Below are 26,001 nucleotides of genomic sequence, written 5' to 3' on the forward strand. Positions count from 1 at the left end.
GAATGAGACCTATTAATGAAAGAGTGTATTGTGATATCCCTGACAGAATTTGACAAATAAGAGAAGAATATGTTCCTAACAGAAAGTACGTGTTTGAAGTATATTTTAAACTAATGGTTCCGGTGCATTGAGAGGTTCCTTGTGGAGTGGAAGGTGAGTTAATCTGAGTGAACGAAAAGAGAAGGAAGTGTTGGATGAGAAGTCTGCCTTTTTATGGACCATCGAGTTAGAGGACAGGCCCCACTGCCGGCCGCCAGGCCCTCATGTTCATGATTAACTGTGTTCGAGGGTGTGGGTAGACTCTTGTTTTTCTCTTGGGATCGTTACTGCATCATTTTGAAATTTTGATGATGAAAGTGGTTCTAGCTAGTGTCCTCTGTCTAGCAGACCAGAGGGCTGGATGTAGAAAGGCTCTGAAGGACAGCCCATGTGTTTGGAAGATGCATTCGGAAGACATGGTTACAATGCTGTCAGCAGCCGTCACAACTGGAAACACACCCATTTTAAGAGTCTGGCAAAATGGGTGAGAGGTGCTATTTGTTTAAAAATCTGTTTCTTGAAATTTACTTTAAAACATGCTATTTAAGGAAAGAAAAACCTATTTCCTTAGTCTTTAAATACCACGTATCTTTGTCATTGCAGTCGCCTACCCCCAGGGGATCAGCCCTTGTAAACGCAGGGTGTTAACTTGTGCTCCCCCTGACTGGTTCTGTCTTCCTCCACAGCAGCGTGGACGGGACGTGTCTGCCATTTGGGTGATGCCCAGTGTGTATGTTGACTTTGCTGTTTGGAAAGATGGAAAGAAATCTCTTGTTCAGACTAAACTTGGAAACAGTTTGCAACCCTGAGTGTTGATTCTGGACTGTGCTCATTTATTTAACAATTCTGGATGGCATTTACAAAGCGTCAGCTGTTGGGGATATAGTGATAAACATGACTGTCCTTTAGGCCCTCCCAATCTAGTCTGTCTTATGTTTTACAGTCCTTAGGATTTTTTTTTTAATCAAGTGAATTTAAATATTGAAAACTATACGAGGAAATTTTTATAATTAGATTTTGAATATGTGCATGTGTTTATTTTTTTTTAAATACAGCTTAACAAATTTCTCAATTTGAGAATATGAAATAGGGATTATAACTCCGAGGAGTAAAGTACTTGAGGAAGATACAGTAAATCTCACTCTCTTGGAAAACTCGTCGGGGCCAAACATGCCCCGTGAGATGCTCTGCTCCATCCCTTCCCCGTCTCGTGACTGCACGTGGGAAGGGTGCCTTCAGACTCTCGCTAAGCTGGAGGAAAAGGAAGAACGCACCCCCCGAGGTGATCGAGAGGAGCCCCAGGGCCCACAGGAGACCCGCGTCCTCCTCCCACTGCAGTGGACAGACGCCGCCGGTCCTCTAGCATGAGTCCTCACCCTGAGACAAGCACAGCCCGGGAGGCGCCTCGTCTGTAAAATGAGCACACACGCGCCTTGCAGCGTGTCTGTGCACATTAAGTCGGATGATATGGAAAGAGCTCCTCGAAAGCAGCGGACACTCAGCAAATGTCCGTTATTTCCCCCTATTTCCTTACCCACATTCTCAGTATGTACTTACCGCCATTATCTGTTATTAGCCACTGAAGATGATCTGATTTTTATAGAAAACATAGCAACCATACTCCCTAGTGCTGACAAGAAGATCTTTCAGTGAGAATGGAATGCAAATTTAAGAAATATTCTGCTCATGATATTTTAAAAAGTCACAATTACGCTCGAGAACCTATATTTATTAGAAAACATAAAAGCAACAGTGTGGATTTATTCTACAATATTTTCTACTGAAAATAGAAGAAGGATATTTGAGGGGTTTCAAGTCAAATGGGGGATGAAGATTCTTCATAGCCTCTTCCTCTTACTCTGAATGGTAGAAAAAGGAGCAAAGATGGATGGATGATAGATAGATAATAAATGAATGATAGATGGTAGATAAATAAGTTGTTGTTCATTTGCTCAACTGTGTTTGACTCTTTGCAACCCCATGGATGGCAGCACGCCAGGCTTTCCTGTCCTTCACCATCTCCTGGAGTTTGCTCAACTCATGTCCATTGAGTTGGTGATGCCATCCAACCACTTCATCCTCTCTTGCCCCCTTCTCCTCCTGCCCTCAGTTTTTCCCAGCATCAGGGTCTTTTCCAAAGACTCAGCTAGATAACACAGAAAAGAGGAAAGGGGATATGAAGAATTCCTGAAGAGAAAGAGCAAACAAGAGTGCATGGAAAGGAGACTTAGAGAAGGTGGGAGAGGCACTAGAGGTGGGAGACGCTGAGAGCACGATGCTGCGCAGATGCCAACGGGAGAATTGACGGGTCTGCAACAGCTCCACCAGCAGTGTTCTCCGTACCCGTGGGTGTCTCACTGCCCTTCCTGCTGTGGCCACAGATGTATTTCCCCACAGGTGAGAGCTCTGAGTACTGAGATGTGTGTGTGTGAGAGAGAGGCCAGGCCTCTAGTACTAAGGCCAGGAGGAGAGGTTAGAACTCACTCCCAGAAGCCTCCCTAGATAAGCACGCTGGTCAGCAGCACGGTGACCCCCTTCTCTCACTGCAGGGAGGAGATTCTACCATGAAGTCTCAAATGCAAGGAGGAACACAACACCAGGGGACACTCGACAGCCAGGAAACCCCATGGGAGAGATGACACCAAACTCAGCGAAGGATACTTATGCAAGGAAACATTGAGAAGAGCAAGTCAAATAGAAGATATCTGTTTTACTTTAGGAAACATACAAGAAAACTTTCATCAGTAAAAAACTAGAGATCCTGGAATTTCCCCTGGGGTCTCAGAGCATATCATAAAGATAAAATAAAAAGTTGTCGATACTGGAGCAGGAAGGAACAAATGTACTGTGTTTGGTTATCCAGTGTGAAAACTGTCTTCAATATTTACTTGCTAAATGCAATCATTTCCCCCTCCCTGCCTCTGCTCGTGGTTCTGTGGGTCATGAAACAGGAGGATGAAGCTGGAGGATTTTCTGCAGCCCACCCGTGGTGAGCTGGGTGCTGGGTTAGAAGTCTCCTCCAGGGCGGCTTGTCCGCGTGGTGTCTCATTCTCAGGACCTTTACTTCTGAGGTCTTCAGGGCAGTGGCACTCCTATGATGTGAAAGCCACGGATCGGTTGGGTTACTTTGGATTTCAGGGAGCAGAAAAGCTCAACTCAAACTGGTTTTTTACAACGAGGTGACACCATGTGTGAAGCCGAAGGGCAGGGCATCGCCTGCAGGGCCTGTGGTGTCATCAGAGCCTGGTTCCTCCCGCCTTTCTCTTGTTTGTTTCTCTGTTTAAGTAGAATCCATGCATTGTTTCCTTTGACGTCTCAGCAAAACTGGAGCTGCGTCTCCAGTACGTCGTTTCTCCCCTGCTTGCAGGGGTTGGTAATCCCACATGGGCGTTTCTGGGTCTGGGGAGGTTTGTGTGCTTCAAACTGAAGAGTTTTAGTTGGTCCCCTGCTGCTTGGTTGCCTCCAAAAAGAAATGGAATGAGTAATTTGAACACAAATGGGAGAAAGCAAGACTCATTTCCATCCCAAGGAGAACTTGAATGTCTCCACCAGAAGGGCTGCCTGTTAACTTGGTGCTCGTTCAAAACCTTATTTGGGGCTAACACTTCTTTATAAGATGGCTTCGTGTGCCTGGAGTAATTCACAGAGATTGATTTGTAAAACATTCTGAATCAATTAAGGCTTTAATCAGCAAAGAAGCAAACTTCACATGGCTTGTGGACTAATTTTACCATCTCCCATCAAAGTGAACCTAAGCTGAAAAAAGAGAACAATTATGAGGATGCAATTATCTGTCCTGATTGCTGAATTAGGAGAGTTTGTGTTTATCCGTCCCCACGTAAAGGTGGGTACCGTCTGCGGAAAACGGTCCCAGCAGCTGTCGGGGTGACAGGCACCCCTCCTCGCAGACACACAGGGACTGAGGGTGACTTGGATCCAGAAGACTCCAGCTGTCAGCTATGAGTGAACCAGCACAAGACAAAGGCTTCTGGGTACTGTTTTGTATAAATGTTTTTGAGAGCAAGTTTCCAAAAGCTCCTTGCCAACAGCAGGGAGTTCTTGGGAACCCCTTGAATCTCTACATCTCGTTTGAATTACTACATCTGCAGATCCGTCTACTTATGCAATGATTAGGAAATCGGTTTCCTTTATTTAGACCAGACCTCAGCTGTGGCTTCATGTTGGAATCACAAGGGGAGCTTCGGAAAGTCCCAGAACCCACCCAGGCCTGTTCCACCAGAATGTCGGGGGTGGGGAAGCCAGGCATGGGCACTTTTTGAAGTTCCCCAGGTAATTCCAGGCTGCAGCCAAGATCAAGAACCCCTGACTGAGACAGCGTTTCCAGGATAGCACAATCTCAGTCTGTGTTGCTATCACGTGATGGCTGTGTCGTTCTAAACTAGGATAATTTTTGACATTTTATTCTTCTCAGTAAAGGGTATGTGGCTTCCCAGCTGGCTCAGCAGTTAAAGAACTCACCTGCCAGTTCAGGAGATGCAAGAGCAGGGTTTTGATCCCTGGGTTGGGAAGATCCCCTGGAGGAGGGCATGGCAACCCACTCCAGTACTCCTGCCTGGAGAATCCCATGGACAGAGGAGCCTGGCGGGCTCCAGTTCATGGGATCACAGAGTCAGACATGACTGAGTGACTGAACACAGCAATACACAACAACGACACAAAGGGTGTGTGTTAAATATAGAACGAAAGGTAATTTTTGTGACCTTATCAGACTTTCCCTCCCATATTTAAAAATCAGAACGATCCCTTTCTCAGACACTTTCTAATTCCAGGTTTGGAAAATGTGGTCACCTGAATTATATGTTATGTAAACCTTAGATAGCCAGTGACTTTCATTTAGTCTTGTCCTTGTATTTATCAGAAATGTCATCCTTTTTCTGACAAAACTAGGATTTGAGATACTGGTGGCTCTCTCCTCGGGGGCATCTGGTCTTAGCCCCGTATATTCCAGGGCCCCTCAGAGGAGGGCAGGGAAGCGCTGGTGAGAACAGCCAGCCTGTTCGCCATCATCCTCCACCGCTCCTCCACCTCTGTCTCCAGCTGGAAAGCTCTCCTTGGCAGTGGGAGCAGGCACCTTAGGAGGAGACCCCATCACTCCCGTTAGTCCCCGGGGTGCTGGCCTCTCACGTCATCTTGCCGCTCATCAGGCAGCTTCCTCCGAGAGAAGTTCTGGCAGAAACTTTTCTCAAGGTTTCCATCAGTGTCTCCCCACCCCATTGCCGAATGGGTCCTTTTGTTAAAAAAAAAAAAAGATTGTGATAAAACATGTATAATGTAAAAGTTTCCACTTTAAGCAGTTCTGAATGACATTGAGTACTTTCCCATTGTTGCACAGCCATCACCACAATCCACTTCCAGAACTTCTTCATCTTCCCAAACCTCTGCACAATAACTCATTATGCCCTGCACTCGTAACTTCTGTTCTACTTGCTGTCTCTATGGATTGGGTTACTCCTCCTCTGCATGAAATAATACAACATTTGCCCTTTGTGTTAGATGTCTTTTGTTTAGTATAATGTTTGCATCCATGTTGTAGCAGGTGTCAGAATTTCCCTCCTTTTTAAGACTGATTAATACTCCTGTGTATGGATGAACTGCATTTTGTTTACCCATTCATCCATCAATGGACATTTGGGTTGTTTCGACTTTTTGGCTACTGTGGCTAATGCTGTTATGAACATGGATGTACAAATATCTGTTCAAGTCTCTGCTTTCAATTCTTTTGGTCATATGCCCAGAAATGGACTTGCTGGATTGTATGGTAATCCTGTTTGACTTTTCAAGGAACTGCCATATTGTCTTCCACAGCAGCTGCACCATTTACAAGCTGAGCACACCCTGTCTATGTATTTCCTCCCACATCACCATTTAGCTAAGTCACATCTCTCCCCAGTGAGGGAAAGAATGCAGAGCAGAGAGAGAGAGAGAAATGGATCAGGAGTAAACATCACTCTGCGAAGAAGCCTTCTCCCCAGAATTATCCCCCCGACTGCAGCAGAGTCTCCTACTTGAACTTCATCTCTGGCTGCCAGCCTTCTGGGGTTGCTAGCTTTGTCAACACTTTTCATACATTTATGCAGCTTCCCACCACTCAAACCTCTTTCCCTAGATGTCAGACAGGAGTACAAAGCATATACCCTGGCCTTGGACTTGGGGAGTGAAGTGTGTCTGAGGAGATGGGACTTACAGGAAGCCCGTGCTGGAGCCACTGTGAAGGGGCCAGGAGAGAGGGGAAGAAGGAGAGGGTGGAAGCGGGGGTTTGGGTGGAAGAGCCTCCTGACGAAGGGAGGGTGGAATTAGCCTTGAAGGAGTGAGTCTGACAGAGAGACTGGGGAGAGCAATCCTTCCTCTCCCTTTGAAGGGATGTTGGAAGGGAATAGTAATAAGAGCACGGGTTCAGAAACGTTTTTGACATATGAGCTGCCATTTACCAAAACATCTGTCTGCAAGAAGAAATGATGGCACAGCCCTCAGCAGGAAGCCAAGTGACCATTCACCTCGGTTCTTGACACCCTGGTTCTGTGGGTTTCCTCCTGTGTAACCCACATACAACCCAAGATCCCCCCCACTAACCTCTCTCCAGAAGTTATTTTGAGGGTCACAGGAAAGGAAGCCTCTGTAGTCAGGAGTGAATAAGTTTTAAATATGCTCTTGAAAAACACAACAGCAGTGAACAAGGCAGCACTTACACACACCTGAGAGGGGCCCATACCTACGTGCAGGGAAAGGGGGCCACAACGAGGGGCAGAAGGCAGAAAGGATAGAACGTGACGGCCGTGTCGTATTCGCTGAGCTGGATACGTTACGAGTATCACGGCGTCCTTTTAGATACCAGGAGGCTCGTTTCCCTCCTCGCGTACAACCACATCAGACCCTCTCTCATGTCTCAGACTGCTTTGAAAGGCTGATTCGTTCACATATTCATTAATTCAGCAACTATCGATTGGGTGTCTCTATGCCTAGACCTGTTCCAGGCTCTGGGAGTCTAGTGGTGACTGTGCTATGATGAGCCCTGTTCTGTGGGGAAGACAGACAGCAGACAAGTCAACAGGCGTCTCTCTGCAGCCCTTGCAGAGTTGGTGAGTGCTTGGAATGATGAAAGAGGCAGGCAGCAAGCACAGAGGGCCCAGGAAGGAAGGGGATTGTGAGGTTTAGGAGGAGGAGGCCAGAGCAACGAACTGGACCGTCGCTACTGCAGGGGAGTGTAGGGGGAGGTGGTGAGTGCTGTGGACCAGCTCTCTGAGACAGTCCACACACTCACACAGGGAGCCTTGTGGATGCCCCCCACCTCCCACTCAGAGTCCGTGGGCCACAGGTTAGTGCAGGAGAGAGACTGAGCTTTGATTTGGGGGCATACGGAAACCACGATGTTAGAATAGGGAAGCATACTGTTCCCTGTGAGAGAACCACAAGACATGTTTGCAGGGTGGTGATGATGGAGACACAGTGTGAGAGAAAAGGATCAGGACCCCTGTGAAGGACTTGGTTTGCCAGCTGAAGAGTCTGGAATTGACCCCATTGGTCATGAGAGCTGGGTCACCAAGAGGGCAAATGGCCTGGACCCCATGGCGCTCAGCTCGGTGGCCAGCGTGGCAGATAGGCTGCGGGACCCTGACGGACTCAGGCTGGAGGACACAGTCATCGCCCTCTTCCTCTGCCCTCCTGGCAAATTGACAAGGCACAGCGGGAGACTGCAGACGTGGCCATTGTGAGCGGGTGTGCTTTCCTGGCACTGATGGAAAGCTATTTCTCCAAGCGATGACTCAAGAACTAAGAGAAACTAAGGTCCAGCCAAACAGAAAAAACATGTTTGGTGATGTTATCATATTGGATTAAGATGAAATAAGAATGTGTCTTGGTCAGTCAATCTGAGGATATGAGTTCAAACTGGCTGAAGAAAAAAAAAAAGGCTTTTAACACAGGAAAGAGAAGAAAATGAACTCTTCATTGAAAACGTATTTTTCCCAAGCACATTAAGAAATTAGAATTTGATTATTTTAGTGGGAAGATATACAGAAGCGTAGGTCCTTTTGATTAAAACATCTTAGAAAAACTTAAGATACACTTTTGGAGCTCTGGGTTATTTTCCAGCTTTGAGATAGGTTGTTTTAGCTGGTTTTTTGGGGAAATGGTGGTGTGTTTTATTTCTTAGCTCACCCATTGGCCGTGCGTGGTTTCCCACTGCATGGCGTGTTCTGTCTCCTGTTTGCTCCTCTTTCACGAAAGAGATAAATGTCTTCCGACAGACCATTACTTATCCTTTATATCTTTCCAGAGATGATCAGAGTTCACAGATTACATAAAACCTCTCATAAAAACCCTATCTCGTAACTCGAGAGTCATTTTGGCTTGAACGTTTAGCAGAATGTTAATTCTGGCATATTTCACTGCCAGGATGAGGGATTGTGACTATGTGGCTGTGTAAAGTTTAGATGAGTCATAGGTCAGCCTTCTAAATTGGAAGGAAATATAATCAAGTAACCTGACAATTACCCACTAGAAATGTTATCGTTTATTGCTTATTAATGAACAATAAACAAACCTGTCACCAACCATTGATTCTGAAAAAACATACTGCTCAGTTTATTTCAGTGGCTGGCCTCATCTAAGCACGGAAATTTGTCCCAGGGAAGCACTGTGATTATTAAATACCATCAAGCAGACCCTTGATATAATGAGATTAAAACTGTCTGTACAGGGAAACTAGACTTTATTAAAAAAGAAAGAGGAAAAGAAAGCCACCTTATCAGAGCTGGCTTTACAGACTGGGTGACATCTGGCTAATAAGTTTGCTCTTTTTGTTGAAAACACAATTTGCGTCACTATTAGATGAAATGAAGCATGTGGACGTCTTCACAGCCGGGTAATGGGATGTGCTCTGCCCCTCTGGTCAAACCCAGTTCTCTCCTCTGAACTTTTCTTCCACAAGAATTTGCCAATATTTTTATGCTGCATTCTACAATGATAAACGGTCTAGACGTTCCTTCTGTTTTTAAAATTAGTATGAATGTAAATCTATACTCTTGTTTATTTCTTCTGAAACTAAGGGCACTTAGGTTACATACTATGTGGCATCTATCTTTTTCTCCATAACATAAGTTAAATTGTAAACATTTCTGTTAACGTGCACCCATAGGAGGGTGTTCAAGAGCTGGTGTTTATGAAGAAGGAATTTATAAAAAGGCATCCTTTAGCCTTCAGAGTGAAGTATCTACCTTGCCTGCCCTTGTTGCCTAATATCCTGAGATGAATAAATGATGTGTACAGTACCACTGCTCTGTTTAAGAAAATGTGAATTACTATATTGTGTATTACATTGTCGGAAGGCGGTAATACAGAAGGGAGATACAAGGATGATTGACATTTCTCGTCAGGAAAAACAGAGCTACCTCTGGTGATCCTTGTAGGGGATTCTGCTTGGCTGCAGAGCATTGTCAGTTGAAGATTTTCTTCAAAAAATAAAAATAGAAAAACAAGTGGAAGCTAACGTTGTGCATTTTGGCACAGCTGTGCTTCTCATTTCTCCAAGATTCCCATCAGGGGAGCAAAGCCCGGAGGGAAGTGGGGCGGCCAGAAGCCAAGGGCGGCTCTGAGCTTTCGGAAGCCCCATCTCCCCGTCTGGATGACTCCTTCTCCCGCCGCGTGCTCAGCACGCCACAGGCCAGGTGCGTTCTCCCTGTCGGTGAGAAAAGGTGGGCTCGCTGCTTTTGACTCTTCGACAGGTAAGACTTTGAGACCTCACCTGGAGGAGGACGTGGGCTGTCTCCGGCAGTCTCCTGAACACAGGAAGGCCATGCTGCCCGGAGAAAGGGAGAAGGGCTCATGTGTGCGGTTGAGGTCAAAAACTAACAGAACACAGCGCATGCAACCTTTAACAAATCATACTTGGATTCCTTTTGTCCCCACGGGGTAGAAAAAGAAAACGCTGTTTAAATAATTTTGTTTGAAAGAAATGCTATCTGATATTTATCATTCCCTGAGTATTACAACTTAAGTGTCTCGTGGATTTATTTTGGATCATCCGTCTGAGTGTAATATGCAAGGTTCTGGGTAAATGGAGTTCTGTCATTGTGTCATTAGATGTAAAAATGATCAAAATAATAAAGGGCATTTAAAAATGCATTTTTCTTTAATACAAAGCCTTTGTCAGAACTCAGAAAAGTTTATGTGAAGCTGTGTAGTGCTTTGCTTTTAAGATTCCATTGAGATACTATAATCCAGAGGCCAGGGTTTCTGTGTTTTTATATATTAAAATTAACTCTCATTCTATAAATTTATTCTAATATACCAAGTAGTTGCCACTTCACATTATTTTTATCACTCTGTGCCCCTTTTAAACCAAGGAAGCTGATCTTATGTGCCGATTTCCATGGAAAGATGACGGTTATGAGGCATAAAATACATGCTCCATGAGGGTGTAACTGTTATACCAAAGAAAGTGGATTCAGGAGGATGCTGCTGCTGCTGCTGCTCAGTTACTTCAGTCGTGTCCGACTCTGTGCGACCCCATAGACGGCAGCCCATCAGGCTCCCCCGTCCCTGGGATTCTCCAGGCAAGAATACTGGAGTGGGTTGCCATTTCCTTCTCCAGTGCATGAAAGGGAAAAGTGAAAGTGAAGTCGCTCAGTCGTGTCCAACTCTTAGCAACCCCATGGACTGCAGCCTACCAGGCTCCTCCGTCCATGGGATTTTCCAGGCAAGAGTACTGGAGTGGGTGCCATTGCCTTCTCCATAGAAGGATGCAGTCACTTTTAAATAAATATCTTTAATTCTTGTCTATCACTGTCATTTAGTATCATTTAGTGTCGAGGTCACAGCCATTAAGACATTCTCCTTAGACCAGTCTTTCCCTGACGGCTTGGGGGAAGTCTCCAGCAGGTACTATTTACCTTTTGTTTTTTTTTAAAAAAAAGAGAAAGTAAACTTCTAATTTTAAATAATATTAGATTTACAGAAGAATTACAGTTTGTACAGAAAGTTTTGTATACATTTCATCCAGTTTCCCATAACATTTACATTTTATGTAACCGTGATACATTTGTCAAAGCTGAGAAATCGACATTGGTACAGTACCATTAACTAACATTTAGATTTTATTCAGATTTCACGTTTTCCCATTTATGTCTTTTTTTTTTTTCTGTTGCAGTGTCTACTTCAGGCTGTCATGTTGCATTTAGTTGTTATGTCTCCTGCAATCTGTAATCATTTCTCACTTTTTCCTTATTTTTCATGACCTTGACATTTTGGAAGGATCAGATATTTTGTAGAATTTGATTGGTATTGAATTGAATCTGTAGATCAAATGTGAGAGAATTTGACCGCTTTACAATAACTGATCTTCCTATCCATGAATATGGTACACTTCTCCATCCATCCATGTCTTCTCTGACTTCTCTCATCAGTGTTTTATAGCTTTTAGCATGCAGATCCTGCACAAATTTTGTTAAATTTATACCCAAGTATTTCTTTTCTTTTTTGTTTGTTTTGGTGCAAGGGTAAATGGTGGTGGGTTCTCTTTTCTACAGATTCCTATTATTCATTGCTGGTATACAGGAATATAGTTGACTTTCATTTGTTAATCATGTATACTGCCATCTTGGGAAACTTACTTATTCTAGGAGGTTTTTCATGAATTCTTTAAGAGTTTCCACATGGACAAGTCATCTCATTGCTAAATAGAGACAGTTTTCTCTCGTTCTTTTCAATCTGTTTTATGCCCTTTTCTTGCCTTTTTGTACAGATAGGAAATGAATAGATTGCTGAGTAGAGCTCATGGAGGAGACATCCCTTCCTTGTTCCTGATCTCAAAAGTCCTTTCACTGCTAAGTATGATGTTAGCTGTAGGTTTTTATGGATGTCCTGTGTTTGGTTAAGAATGTTGTCATTCAGACACAGCATCAGTATCTTTTCCAAGAAGTTATTATTGGCTCAGAGTTATTTAGCACACCCCTAAGTAATTGTCTACTACTGCTGCTGCTGCTAAGTCGCTTCCGTCGTGTCCGACTCTGCGCGACCCCATACACGGCAGCCCACCAGGCTCCCCCGTCCCTGGGATTCTCCAGGCAAGAACACTGGAGTGGGTTGCCATTTCCAATGCATGAAAGTGAAAAGTGAAAGTGAAGTCGCTCAGTCGTGTCCGACCCTTAGCGACCCCATGGGCTGCAGCCTACCAGGCTCCTCCATCCATGGGATTTTCCAGGCAAGAGTACTGGAGTGGGGTGCCATTGCCTTCTCCTAGAGAAGACAATTTTCTTCTTTTAGAAAATTACCCAGGCAGTTGTTGTTCAGCTGCTAAGCTGTGTCCAGTTCTTTGTGACATGGATTGCAGCACGCCAGTTTTCCCTGTCCTTCACTATCTCCTGGAGTTTGCTCACACTTAATGTCCATTGAGTCAGTGATGCCATCCAGCCATCTCATCCTCTGTCACCCCCTTCTCCTCCCGCCTTCAATCTTTCCCAGCATCAGGGTCTTTTCCAGTGAGTCAGCTCCTCACATCAGGTGGCCAAAGTATTGGAGCTTCAGCTTCACCGTCAGTTCCTCCAGTGAATACTCAAGGTTGATTTCCTTTAGGATTGACTGGTTCGATCTCCTTGCAGTCCAGGGACTCTCAAGAGTCTTCTCCAGCACAAATCAAAGGCATCAAAAGGTTAAGAAACTCCCTTTTTTACCATTTCTTGAGAGTTTTTACCATGAATGAACATTGAACTCTATAAAATTTTTTTCTCCATCTATTGAAATGTACATATGGTTTTTCTTATATAGTCTTAATAAGATGAATTATTAATACATTGATTGTTCTTTCGATACTGAACCCACTTTCCAATCCTGGGATAAATTCTACTTGGTAATGATGTATTTTTCTTTTGTACAGTTTTTATATTCCTGTATTCCGTTTCTAATATTCTGTGGAGAATGTATACATCTATCTATGTTCATGATGGGTATTCATCTGCAGTTTTCTTTGCTTGTAAAGTGATTATCTACTTGGTATTGGTGTAATACTGGCTTCATAAACGAGTTGACATATTCCCTTTCTCTTTTGTTTTCTGTGGAGTTGGTATGTTTGGAAGATTTCACCAATGGTACTATCTGGGACTGGAATTCTGTTTTGTTTCATTTTATTTTTAAATGTTTCAACTACAAGTATAATTTTATTAGTAGACATGTTTTTTTCCTTGAGTGAGTTTTGGTCATTTGTTTCTTTCAAGGAATGAGTCCATGCCATCTGAGTTATCAAAATCACTGGCACAGAATTGTTTATGGCATCTCCTTATTATCTTCTAGTGTCACAGCATCAATAGCAACCTTCCCTCTCTCATTCCAGCACTTTCAGTTTGTGTCTTTTCTCTCTTCTCAGTCAGCCTGCCTAGTTGTTTATCACTTTTGTTGATATTTTTAAAAAAAAAACAACTTTTGGTTTCTTTGACCATATCTCTTTCTTGAAAACTCTTATCATGACTGCTGTAGAGTTTACAATATACACTTTAAAATAATTTTTCACCTCATACACTTGCCTCTTAGGCAGGCCCTGTGAACCTGGGCGGGCTTTCCGGTGTTCCTGCCCCCGCTCTGCGTGCCTTTGCCGGCCTAGCATGTGCTCCTGGGTCTCTCTCAGAAGTAGAGCTCCCCACCCAGCGGGGTTCCACAGTGTCCCCCTGCTAGTTCTGTGGTTTTTTGGCGGGGACGGTATTTGGGGAGGTGGGTAGGGCAGTGTTGATGCTGACGGCCACCGCTGCCCTCTCCCAGCTGCTGTAGGTTTCTGCCCGTGCCTAAAGGCCATGGTTTTCCCATCCCCCCTGCAGAGGAGGGATTTTGTTCTTGACAGGACAGAGGCGACAGGTCTGGGCAGAGTTTCAGCGGTGGCTGCTCTTCTTCTCCCCCCGCCCACGCCAGGAGAGGGGCTTTCTTCAGCTTGGCAACCTTCCCGGTGAGCACCCTGTGGGGCTCGGCGGGGAGACGTTGCTCTAGGCTATTGGCCGTGTGTGTCCGTGGCCCTCAGGACGGCACACTCACACTAGCCCACGCGGGGCCGTAGACGTCTCACTACAGCTTCTGCTGAGTCTTCCTCTGGGCTTCAGGCCCGTTCCATGGTGTCTGTCCCAGATAAGCAAATGCAGGGCTCAGATCCCACTTCTCCCTGGAGGTCCCTGTCTCTTTCCAAATTTGGAGTCAGTTGTTTGCCCTGCAGCTTCAGTTCACAGGCAAATTCAAGAAAAATCATTAGCTTACACTTTGTCCAGCATTTTTCTTGCTGTAATCCTGGGAGTGATGCTCTTTACATGTTTTACTGTTTTGAATTTCTACCATTTACCTTTCAAGTCACTCTCAGAAAAATCAACACCCCTGCACTCCGTTTAATACCTCAGATAATCCCAGCTCAGGAATTAAACCAACTGACAAAACACAGAGGAAATGCTCTTGAAGCTGTCTGTCCTGCTGTCTTCTCAGGCTTCTGTGGAGCCAGCAGCCGGCAGTGGGAAAGGAGATTGGGGTGGTGGGGGCCTTCTCCCACTTCCCGACTTCTGCTTCTCCTCTCCCGCTCCCAGCGAGCCCAGCCCTCCCAGGCTGGACACCCAGGGACAGAGGAGGGAAAGATTGACTAGAGGTGGGGCTGGGGAGGAATAATGAGAGGATGCAGGGAAGTTCTTACTTGGCCAGGACTTTCTTGCCTGCAGTGTTCTCCCGTGAATTTCCCCTTGTGAATCTGAGACCCCTTCCTGCTGGGCGTCTCCAGCTGTAGGTCCCTCAGTACAGAAGAACGTGCCTCCTCCAGCCTGCTGGGCCTTGTGTGGCCTTCCTTAGCCCCAGGGACCCGGTATCATGCTTGTACTTCCCTTCCTCTTGCCCTTTCCCGGCCAGGTCTAAGACGACACCAGACTGGCTCGTACATGACCCGTGGAGCACTTCCACCTCTGTGGCGCGTTGCCGTGGGCGGGAGGGTGGCTGCATTCCCAGGGGCAGCTCTTACACTGGAGGCACTCTGGCCAGTTCTTTTGCCTGGTCCAGTGTCAGTCGGACTCCAGCTTGCTCTTTCCCCCAGATTGCCAGGGACACATATGCCAGCTCTGCCAGGGGTCTCCTGCAGCCCCTAGCACTTGACTCGAGGTGACTGGAGTGAGGGCCAGATTCTCAGCATTCTGATAACTGTTCCAAAATTTTTTTCTGATCTCCAACTCCTTAGGTGCTACTTTCCCCAGTCTCTTTAGGTTGCAAATGTGCAAAGCAAGTTTTTGACATCCAGTGTTGCAGGTCTTATTTTGAGATCTTGCACTGTGGAACGAGGAAGAAGTCATTCCTTAAATTTCTTAGGGCCTCAGTAGAACTGAGACGGGAGAAATTCAATATTGTCATCCTCTTACTAGCACTGGTTCTATTTAAGAGAATGGATGATTGTAGTAACTGGTAGCAGGACATCACTTTTTCTCTGGATGTTATTTTTATAATTTTAAAATGTGAAAACAGATGATTCATAGCATCCTAAGACACTTCAAGTTTAAGATATCGAAGACTGCATTTCAGATTTCAGAACTCAAACACAGTGCTACCGTAGATCTGCAGTGGCCAAAGGAAGGATTTTTTGAAGGGACATGGACAGTTGCTATCTTTTCTTTTGACATGGTGGCATTTTTAATCAAGGTAAGTGACTGTGCTTCCATGTGAAGTAGCTGAAGCATATCAACATATACTTAACATTCTAATACTTTACTCTGTGGCCCCAAAACAGTTTTAGGGGGTTGAAATATATCCTAATAATAACAGGGATTTGTAAAAAAAAAAAAAAAAAATCTATATTGTTCTTTTTGTGAAGCTAAGACTTCTCAAATAAGGTAAATGATTTCTCTCTCTCCCCCTCCCATGGGTCTTATGTATAAATTTTAATTCTTAGATTGAGGGGCAGCATGCTTGTAGATGAAAGGGCACAGTTAAGAAGTCTGCCTTCAGACTTAGAACTACATTCACGTTCTGACCAGAACAAACCTCTAACCAGGGTGAATTGAATGGTCACCTGACTTATCTGAGAGCCCCTGAACCGTTAGGCTCTTCCGGCCTTGAGCTGCTGGGCCTCGTCCCTGCTCCACTGTCCCTGCCCTGGGAGGTCAGCCCCTGAGGCGTGGTTTCCTCCAGACGTGGGGACAATAACCTGTGTCTGGCAGAGTGTCACGAGGACTCCCCAGGTACAGGTCCCCCGCACACAGTAGGCCCCCAGCAGAAGGCAGCTGTGATGGCACCGTACATGTCAGAGATCTCAGAGCCAGCGTGCTTCCGCCTGCTACCCGGAGCTCACGTCACTGCCGGGGACGGGGTTAGTCGATTAGAGATATGAAGGGGACCTGATGGAGACTTTCCTGTTTCCCAGTTAAAAAACTCTAGGTGATTTTTCCCATTTTAATTTTGGCTATAAAAGTACAAAAAAATGAGAGAATATAGAAAAAGTAAGAAAAAGAAATGTAGCATCACCTATATGCTCTCACAGGGAGTTAACCACTGTCAGTTTTGGGGGTATATCCTTCCACATTTTTTTGGAAAATATACAGATGTGTACAGGAATGGTATCATATGAAATACAGCGTTTTATAACCTCCTTTTCACTTAATGCTATATCATAGACCTGTTTCCATGTCAGTATATAACATCATCATAGAATATCATTATGTTAAATAAAGTTAATTTGGAATAACATCCATCAGTGGACATTTAGACTACTTCCAGTGAACTGCTGTGATCTCCCTTATACGTGTGTCTTTTCATACATAGATGGTTTTTGTCTCAGGATACCAGTCTTAGAAGTTGATCGGGTGCTCAAAATGAAAGCATTTATTTATTTGTTTGTTTCTTTATTTTGGCTGCACTGGCTCTTTGTTGCTGTGCATGGGCTTACTCTAGTTAATGCGTGAGGTTGCCCCACAGCATGTGGGATCTTAGTTCCCCAACCAGGGATCGAACCCACATCTCCTGCATTGGAAAGTGGATCCTTAACTATTCAAGTCCCAGGAAAGCATATTTTAAATGAGGCATATTATCAAATTCACTTGGAAAGACTGTTCTAAGTTACATTCCCATTAAAGCATATGTAATGTTCATATCTCCACATGGAGTTTTAGAATAAAATATTTCTATGTTCTTTCCACGAGAGCATTTTCTTCACATTTTCTCCCATAAAATCAAAGTATCTTTAAAAAAATTTTTCTGTATTAAAATTTTAAGGAATTCAGTTATCTAAAAAAGTAAACAAAAGCTTTTAACTGCAAACCAAATCCTTTGGCCCTAGTAACTGTGAACACTGTGTCCATCAGAATCAGCGTGGGGTCTTAGACGTTGTCTCGGAGCATCATCGCTCTTTAGAGATGAGCAGCCTGAGGTCTGCAGTCAGGGTCTTAGACGTTGTCTCGGAGCATCGTCGCTCTTTAGAGATGAGCAGCCTGAGGTCTGCAGTCAGGGTCTTAGACGTTGTCTCGGAGCATCGTCGCTCTTCAGAGATGAGCAGCCTGAGGTCTGCAGTCAGGGTCTTAGACGTTGTCTCGGAGCATCGTCGCTCTTCAGAGATGAGCAGCCTGAGGTCTGCAGTCAGGGTCTTAGACGTTGTCTCGGAGCATCGTCGCTCTTCAGAGATGAGCAGCCTGAGGTCTGCAGTCAGGGTCTTAGACGTTGTCTCGGAGCATCGTCGCTCTGTAGAGAGGAACAGCCTGAGGTCTGCAGTCGGGGTCTTAGACGTTGTCTCGGAGCATCGTCGCTCTGTAGAGAGGAGCAGCCTGAGGTCTGCAGTCGGGGTCTTAGACGTTGTCTGGGAGCATCGTCGCCCTTCAGAGAGGAGCAGCCTGAGGTCTGCAGTCGGGGTGAAGGGCACCTGGATCCTCTGCCGCTTCTGCCATCACCCGCCTCCCCATCCTGCATAGTCACCATTGTTAGCTGCAGAGGAAATATCATTTTTCTCCTAATTTTAGGACTGCCCTGTGACATTTACTTTTTTTTTTAATAGATGATTCTAACGTGCATACAGAAAAGTGTAAAAATCTCAGCTGAATGGATTATTAAACACACCTGTGTACTCATCACCTGGGTCAAGAACAAAAAAATATTTTTGTATTAACATTTTCTAACTCAGGTGACCATAATGAAAAATGTAAAATTGCCCCGAATACTCCTTGGACCGCAACTGTGACATCAGACCATCAATAATTTCACATCAGAACATACTCAATGGGTCTCCCCTCTTCTGTTCTCCTCTAGGGGCAATTACTTCTCAGTATTCTGTTTGCAGTAACTTGTCTAGTTTTTAGATTGTCCACAGCACTGAAGAAGCTTTCAGTAGACTTGCTCTTTGACCATGAAATCGTCAGGGCAAAACATGGTGGTATGCAAACGCATGTAATTGAGGGTACATTGCTGTACACGCCGGCCAAAAATCACGTATGAACGGTTTGGCACAAGTTATTGTTTGGTACTAGCCTTGCAGTTTCTGGATGAACCTGGAGGGACAGCAGGGAGCGGGCACTCTGCATCAGAGAACCTGGCAGGAATCAGAAGCGCCTGTGAGGTTACTTGGTGTGGGGCCAGCAGCGGAGCCTGGGAGCCGAGCCGTGTGCCTGCAGCCGCCGAGCTCGATGGATGCAGAGGCTGTAGCACCCTGCCTCCCGGAGCAGGTGCCAGGCTGGGCCTCAGAGTTCAGGCGGAGAAGGCTCAGGAGCGGCCGCGCCTCCCAGCTCAGCAGCCGCTCCCGTGGCCTCACTGCACCCTTGCCTGCGCGCTCAGGGCGGACAATGGGTTTAATCTTGTTCTTCAGTCAATAGCTCTGGCATTTTCTTTCTTTTTTGTGGTCAGTGTACCATTTTTCTTTCTTTTCCTGCACGAACACAGCCTCGCCTGCACTGCTTCCCCTTCGTGTGGAAAAGTTACAGTCTGGACTGTAGCGGAACAGTGCTCTGATTAAAGTGATTAAAACGATATACAGCATGCATAATTAACCTTTGGGTGGCTGTCACCACGAGCTGATGCACGGAGCTGATACTGGATCTGTCTGTGGCAGCCAGCGTATGCTACATGACCATTTTTTTTTTTCCTGCAGAATTTTAATCACTCGAGATAAAGAGCTAGGAGAGAGAGATCAAGGCTGTATTAATCCTCTCAATGGCTTTATAATTTCCCTTCTATTCTGCTGCTGGTAATCAAGGAAGATAATGCCACCTTAAGCCTAGATGCCAAGGTCAATCATCCTCATGCCCTTTGATAGCAAGGGTGTCGTTATGAAAAGATTTTAGTGAGCGTAAAGCTGGCCATGCTTGGGAGAAGGGTATGTGGCATGATCCCAGGATGGTCAGGCAGGCCTTTGTTTCTGGCAAAAATAATTTTAAAATATTATCCCTGTTAGAAATACATCCCGAACAGCTGGTCAGGCCGCAGCCCGGCCACACGCGGTAGCCTCGGGTGATTGAAGAACTGGGGAGGGGGCCGGGCTGGCGGGTGAGGCAGGCTGACTGGGTGACGAGCGGGCGGGCAGCCGGGCAGCCGGACTACGCTCCGCGGGCACTCCGGCACCGCCCCGGGATGCCGCCGAAGTCAAGACACAAGTGCAACGACGCACAGCTATGTGGTGACATTTGAAAACAAGGCCCTGTTGTTTTTTTAAGAACATGCAGGTGAAAAACAAAAGTCCTTTCCACTCAGAAGCACCTGAGCTGAATTCCCAGCTGGCTGCCGGCGGCTCCTTCCACCCAGGCCGCTCTTATTCGGCTTCCCCTTGAACAGGCTCCCCCGGTGAAGGTGACCTGATGGAAGGTGCCAGGAGGGCCGAGAGCACAGCCACGGAGCGGGGCCCTGCTGCACCGCCCGCCGGGTTCTGCGCCTCCAGCCGCGCTCGGACTGCGGGGCAGGACTCCTTAGGGGACCTCTGCTTCGTGGTCACTTGTCCTGAGCAGGAAAGGCCGAGGAGGCCGCGAGCACAGACTTCGGATCCACCTGAGGTTACTGGGAGTCGGAAGATGAGCCTTTCACCCTTGCGGACAAAATGGAGCCCTCAGGGTCTCCAGCGGGACCCAGCACGGCTCCGGGGAAACTGAGGGGGGCTGGCCCCTGTGTGGTTAATCCACACGGCTTCTAGATCCGTCTCTACAAGCGTTAGCTCTGCCTGCTCCTGAGAGGCCGCTGTGCCGCTCCCCTCCAGGCCAGGGGCGGCGGGGGCAGCAGAAGACCCTTCTTGCGGTGGGGCAGGCAGGCTGACGGGCCAGCGTTAACCAGGAAACCCCTCCTCTCGGGGCTTTGATCTCGCTTCTCTCCTTTATAATCTGACCCCAGGCTCTGATTCTGTCCTTCTGGAATTTGTGCATGGTTTCCCGAAACTTCCGTCTGGATTCTGCATGTTTAGGGTTTGTGGTCCCCTGGCCTGGCCTGGCCTGGGGTGACCCTTCCCCTTGCCCGTCTCCGAGATGGAATGTAAATAGCATTGCAGAGGCACTATTGCCGGCTTCTCTGAACAAAGTCTCTGTGAGGCCTTAGGTACCACTGATGTCACTATTTACAGATGAACCTTCTTTTTCAACGAAGTGGCCTCGACAGGGCCTCTTTTTGAAACCACTTTCTTAGCAATTCATTTGAGCCGTTAAAATGAATGAAACTGAATTTAAAAGAAAATATTCTATAATTTGGACTTTGTCCGCTTCCTCTGAGTTACTGTACCGAGGCAGCAAACGGTTCAGCCATGCATGTCTAAGCGAGCGCTCCGGCTCTTGTTCCCGGCGTGTGATTGCCGTAATGGAGCTTTCGCCCTATTTCCACAGGTCAGAGCAAGTGCTGGCGGGAGGGGCCGCACAGATGGGCTCCTCGTAAGAAATGGGAATGTGGGGGCTACCGCTCTGAGTTACTGGCGTGGCTAGTGAGCCCAGGGGCTTCTCTGCTGGTTCTGCTGAGCCCAGGGGTCCAGGGAAGGTGCCAGGAGACCCCCCAACATAAAGCAGGTTTCTGGGTGGCCACTGGGCAGGGTGCCAGGCCTGGCCCCCAGCAAACACACTTCATCCAGCATGGCCCCCACGTTCCTCTGGTTTCTACCTTGAAGTTCCTCCTAAGACTTGTTAAGGAAGCAAAAAATGTTTCTTAATAGTTTCAGAGTCTGCACAGCGCTTCTTGTAGAGCCCTTTGCTCCGTCTCGAAGGGACTCATGAAGCACAGGGTTGGTCTCCTTCCTGAGAGCCTTGAGGAAGGAGTGTATCTGGAGAGTGCGTTAAGATGCCTGTGTCCCATGTGGTGATGTAGGCGCGTGTGCGTCTGTGTCTGTCTGTGTCTGTGTGTGTCTGTGTGTGTCTGTGTGTATATGTGTCTGTCTGTGCGTCTCTGTGTGTATGTTGTCTGTATGTGTCTGCGTGTGTGTGTGCCTATGTGTGTATGTGTATGTGTGTGTCTGTATGTGTGTGTGTGTGTCTATGTGTGTCTGTGTATGTCTGTGTCTGTGTGTGTATCTGTGTATGTGTGTGTCTGTGTGTATGTATATCTGTGTGTGTGTGAAGCTCTGTAGTTTAGGCTGTCTCATTGCAAAACTGAGTTTAAGAGATGCACCCTGAAGGCTAACCAGGGCTCATGGAGGCCCCAGGAGACTTTGAGCTCCCAGATTATGAAGGCCTTTGTCTCCCTTCTAAGAAATGCAGACTTTACCGTGAAGACGGACAGAAGCCTGGGTCACTCTTCAGAGCCCATCCCTGCTGTCAGCCCATAGTGACCGCTCAGCCCAGTGATCAGGACGCGGGGTTTGGAGCCCAGGACCCCTGCGCCCGCCGCCCTTGACCTCTTCTCTCTCAGGACACGAGGTTCTCACCGCTCTGCGGCCCCAGACCCTTTTCCCTCCTCAAGCTCCACGCGGCCCCCAGAATCCTACTTCTAATACAGACACCATGGAGTCCCCACCCCTACAAAGAACCCTTGGTCGTTTCCCGCAGCCAGCGTCCATGCAGGCCTCTTAACAATCGTGCCGCCTCTTCCGAGGGCCTCCTTCGTTGGCAGATCCTCTCGGCTGCGTGTCTTTCATGCCCCGCCAGCCTCCCACGTGTGAATCCCTGGGCCGCGCCCATGGAAGGTGTCCGGCGTGTGGAGGGGCGTCTCCCGTACTTTGTGGCTGTTGCTGCTGCCTGGGTTCCCAGGCACCGGCCTCTGAGACCAGGACCCTGAGGCGGAGGCGGGACTGACTCCATCTCTCGGATGAGGAGTCTCAGCAGGGTCCGCCTGACCCCGCTGTCCTTTAACATCCTCCCCGCAAGCCGTCTGCGGGCACCTGCTGTGTGCCAGGCTTGTGTGGGAACACAGCGGCTCCCAGCGGGTGGGGCAAAGAGGGGGAGTTCTTTGGTGGAGCGAGCGCAGAGCTTGGGGGACGGCCGGGACGTTCCCCACTGTGTGTGGAGAAGGCGCTTAGTCTCCAAAGCTCCGCGCGCCTGTGCTGTGAGCCCTTCAGACGTCTGAAGGAAAAGGCAATGGCTTTACTACGGAGTCAGGGCGGCCAAGCACCCTGGCGTGTGTCCGGCGGCCACGCGCAGCCCTCTGTGGAGCTGGGGGCGATTTTGTGCATCTGATTTCTCCAAGATGCTGAATATCATATCTTGCAGTCAACAGGATGGATGCTGCTTAATTATTCAGCTGCTCCTGGCCTGCCTCATCCCCCGACTCTGCAGTGCCAGCCTTCATCAGCTGTGCCATTTCACGGAGCCTGTCCCCTCTCTCGTTTCCTCCCAGAGCTCTCAATAAACGACGGCGACAGTGACAAATGCTGGTTAGCATCGATCCAGCGCCTTCCGGAGGCAGGGCACCGCACACTGCCTTTGTGCTGTGTTTTATTTTGAATTCTCCCACTGATGCCCCAAGACCAGGACTTCAGCGCAGACGGTTGATCTGGGAGGCAGGGGCAACAGGTGGCAGAGCCCAGGGAAGGCAGAGGCGCGGAGGGCCGCCACGTGGTACTGCGGACGGTAGTCCAGGGGAGAGCACAGCTCCACCCCTTCGAGGCCTCCGGAGCCAGCACACAGCGTGATGGGACGAGGGAGCCGAGGTGTTCACAGGGCAGCCCCCGCCGCGATCAGCTGGCGACAGTGGTAGGCGGGACTCTCACAGAGCAGGACCCAGCCCCCAGGGCGACCACCGGCTGAGGGATACAGACGCTGGCTCTGGGAGGTGGGCCAGCGGGCACTGCCGCGGGGGGCGGAGGGGTGGACGTGGTCAGGGAGCCGCAGTGTCTGCCGCCCGAGGCTGCCGTGTTCCTTTCGCCGGACTGACAATCACACGGAGTCTTAGTGGACTGGGCGACTGGCCTCCAGTGACACGTGCTGGTCATTCGTGTTCTCTGCTCCGTGAAACCCCCCTTCCTTTCTGCGCATCCAGGGATTTAACTCGCAGTCCAGCTCAACAGTGGCTTCACGGGCTTGGCACCACCTCCTTCTGGGCTGGGGCCTTTTCCACCCGCGTGCTCAGTCAGTCCGCCGCTCCGTTGTGTCCGACTCTTTGGGATCCCGTGGACTGTAGCCCACCAGGGTCCTCTGTCCATGGGATTCTCCAGGCAGGAACATTGGAGTGGGCTGCCGTTTCCTCCTCCAGGGGGTCTTCCCAGCCCAGAGACTGAGCCCACATCTCCTGCACCTCGTACTTTGCAAGCAGGTTCTTTACCTACTGAGCCACCTGGGAAGCCCCTTTTCCACCTGATTCTGACCCCAAAGTTGGCTCTCGGGATGCCAAGCGACTTGCTTCAATGAAGAGAAACGGATGAGGCTGGGTGAACATTTCTGTTGGAGTGGTGTGTCTTTGATCCAGACTTTGAGTAGTGAGTAGCCCGGGTTCTGCTGCTCTCACAAACAACCCCATGGTCTCAGCGCTCTGCTGCCCACCCACTCAGCGTTCACTGGGGGTCCGTGTGGTAGCTCGGGGCCCCAGGAAGCTTTTGTGTCCCTCTCCCACCCCAAGGGCCCTGTGCCTTCAGATCGCAGGCATGACTGAGGCTCCTGCTGAGGCCTCTGCCTGCCTCAGCCCGAAGTGAAGATGCCCGCTCTAGTGCCGTCTCACTCGCCAGGTCTTGTTCCGTGGCCCAGCTCCGTACAAGAAGGCTGGAAGCGCCCAGGAAGGGCAGGTGGGGGCGGGACCGCTGGGTCTCAGTGACCCCCAGAAACGCCTTCCCCAGTAAGGGAAGTTGGGATGATTAAGCAGTCATGATCAAGGCCCTCCTGGGGCCTTTCCTGGGGATTGCTGAAAGGCTGGAAGAGTTTTGCCTTGGGCTGCAAATGTCAGTTGCTCATTAATTCCTCAGAAATGCCCAGAGCCAAGGTTGCTATTGCTAATAAGATATATGTGTTTGGTTATTTAACAAATCAAAAGAAGCATGTTGTCATTTAGCAAATCAAAAGAGTGTGTTGTTACTGGCATGGTCTTGATGAGTCTTAAAACAGGTGCCTGATCTCCACTCTATTCATCATATTAGTTGTCACGTCTGTTCGGTCCCATCCCTCCAAGTTATGCTCGGGAATAAATCTTCTTGGCATGAAATATCACCACAGGGTAGTAGTCAGCAGTTGTTGTCACAGCTGTTTTGAAACCTAAACAACTAAAAAAATGCATTTTAATGTTCATTTTAATAATTCTCTTTTCTCCCTAGCAACCCGTGTGAGATCTGCCGGTCTTGGGTCCTGCAGGTTTTCGTTGACACTCGGTGTAGTCTTTCCTTGTTCTGTCTGGTTGTCTTACAGAAAAAATGACAATGTGTAATTCTTGCCACCTTAACACTAAAGGGGTGCAGATGCTTTCCGAATGGTATTTTTTTTTTAAATGTGATTCAGCCAAAAGGAGACCAACAGATTTAGGAAGGAATTGAACGTGTTTCCTGAAATGAATCGTTGAAGTCTGACTTTCTTTTTTCACAGTGATTAACAGATGCCAGGCCTTCATTTTTTTAATTAGAGTATAGTTGATTTACAATGTTGAGTTAGTTTCAGGTATACAGCAAACTGATTTAGTTATACATATGCGTGTATTCATCCACACTTTTTTAGATTCTTTTACCATGTAGGTCATTACAGCGTGTGGAGTAGAGTACCCTGTGCTAGTCTGTGCTATACAGCAGGCCCTTATTTAGTTATCTGTTTTACACACCGTGACATGTGTATCGACCCCAGGCTCTCAGTTTATCCCTGTCCTGCCCCTTCCCTCTGGTAACCCTGGGTTTGTTTTCTAAGTCTGTGACTCTGTTTTCCGCAGATTTGCACAGATTCTGTTTGATGAGGGAGGAAACCTTACCTTTACAGCTGTCCCCACGCTGTCCTCATTCAGAGATAGTGTTATGAAAATGTGGAAGTGATTTCTTGATCTGAGTGAGAGAGACCCAGCAGCACACAGCCCGGTGCTGTTTTCATAACCGTGCCCCACGCACAGCCTGGCCTCCGGCCCCGGGACGGAATCGGCAGCGGTGTCCGCCAAGAGCAGGACAGGACAGGAAGCACACCCGCTCTGGAGGGCATGTTCTCCTATTGGCCCTGATGTAGAGGAGGTTTACGAAGGCTTTCGAGGACCCTAAGGGAAAATGTACCCAATAAATCAATGGTGATGCATTAACAGACTGCTACTGAATGCATTGTTCACAGAATGTAATTCCCTGATAATGGCATTCTGTACAGTATATCATCGCAAAACAATGGTAATATCACCACAGCAGAAATGACTGATAAAGTATACACACATAGGATCTTAGAATTCTCCTGTAGATCCAATTTGGGGTTATCAGGCTCGTGGAGCAGTAGATTTCATTTTCGCATTGTACAGAGGTACAAAAAACTCTGCATATATTGTGAGAAGCCATGTTTTACATAATAAGTTATTGGTGCGGAATTGGCAAGGTTTTCACATCTTCTGACTCGGTCTCTTCTTATTCTATACGGTAAGCTATGTTCACTTTAGTTCTTTCGTTTTATCTAAAAATGAACCTGTGAGCGCTTC

At 47.5% G+C, this 26,001-nt stretch overlaps 1 protein-coding gene across 3 annotated transcripts in view; it reads left to right on the forward strand.

The window, feature by feature from the left end:
* Positions 1-26,001, forward strand: part of SDK1 (sidekick cell adhesion molecule 1) — an 840,913-nt gene that overhangs the window by 464,729 nt on the left and 350,183 nt on the right. The window lies entirely within an intron of this gene.

Source organism: Giraffa tippelskirchi, chromosome 13 (assembly GCF_054371585.1).
Source record: "Giraffa tippelskirchi isolate mGirTip1 chromosome 13, T2T-mGirTip1v1.2.pri, whole genome shotgun sequence".
Lineage (NCBI taxonomy): Eukaryota > Metazoa > Chordata > Mammalia > Artiodactyla > Giraffidae > Giraffa > Giraffa tippelskirchi.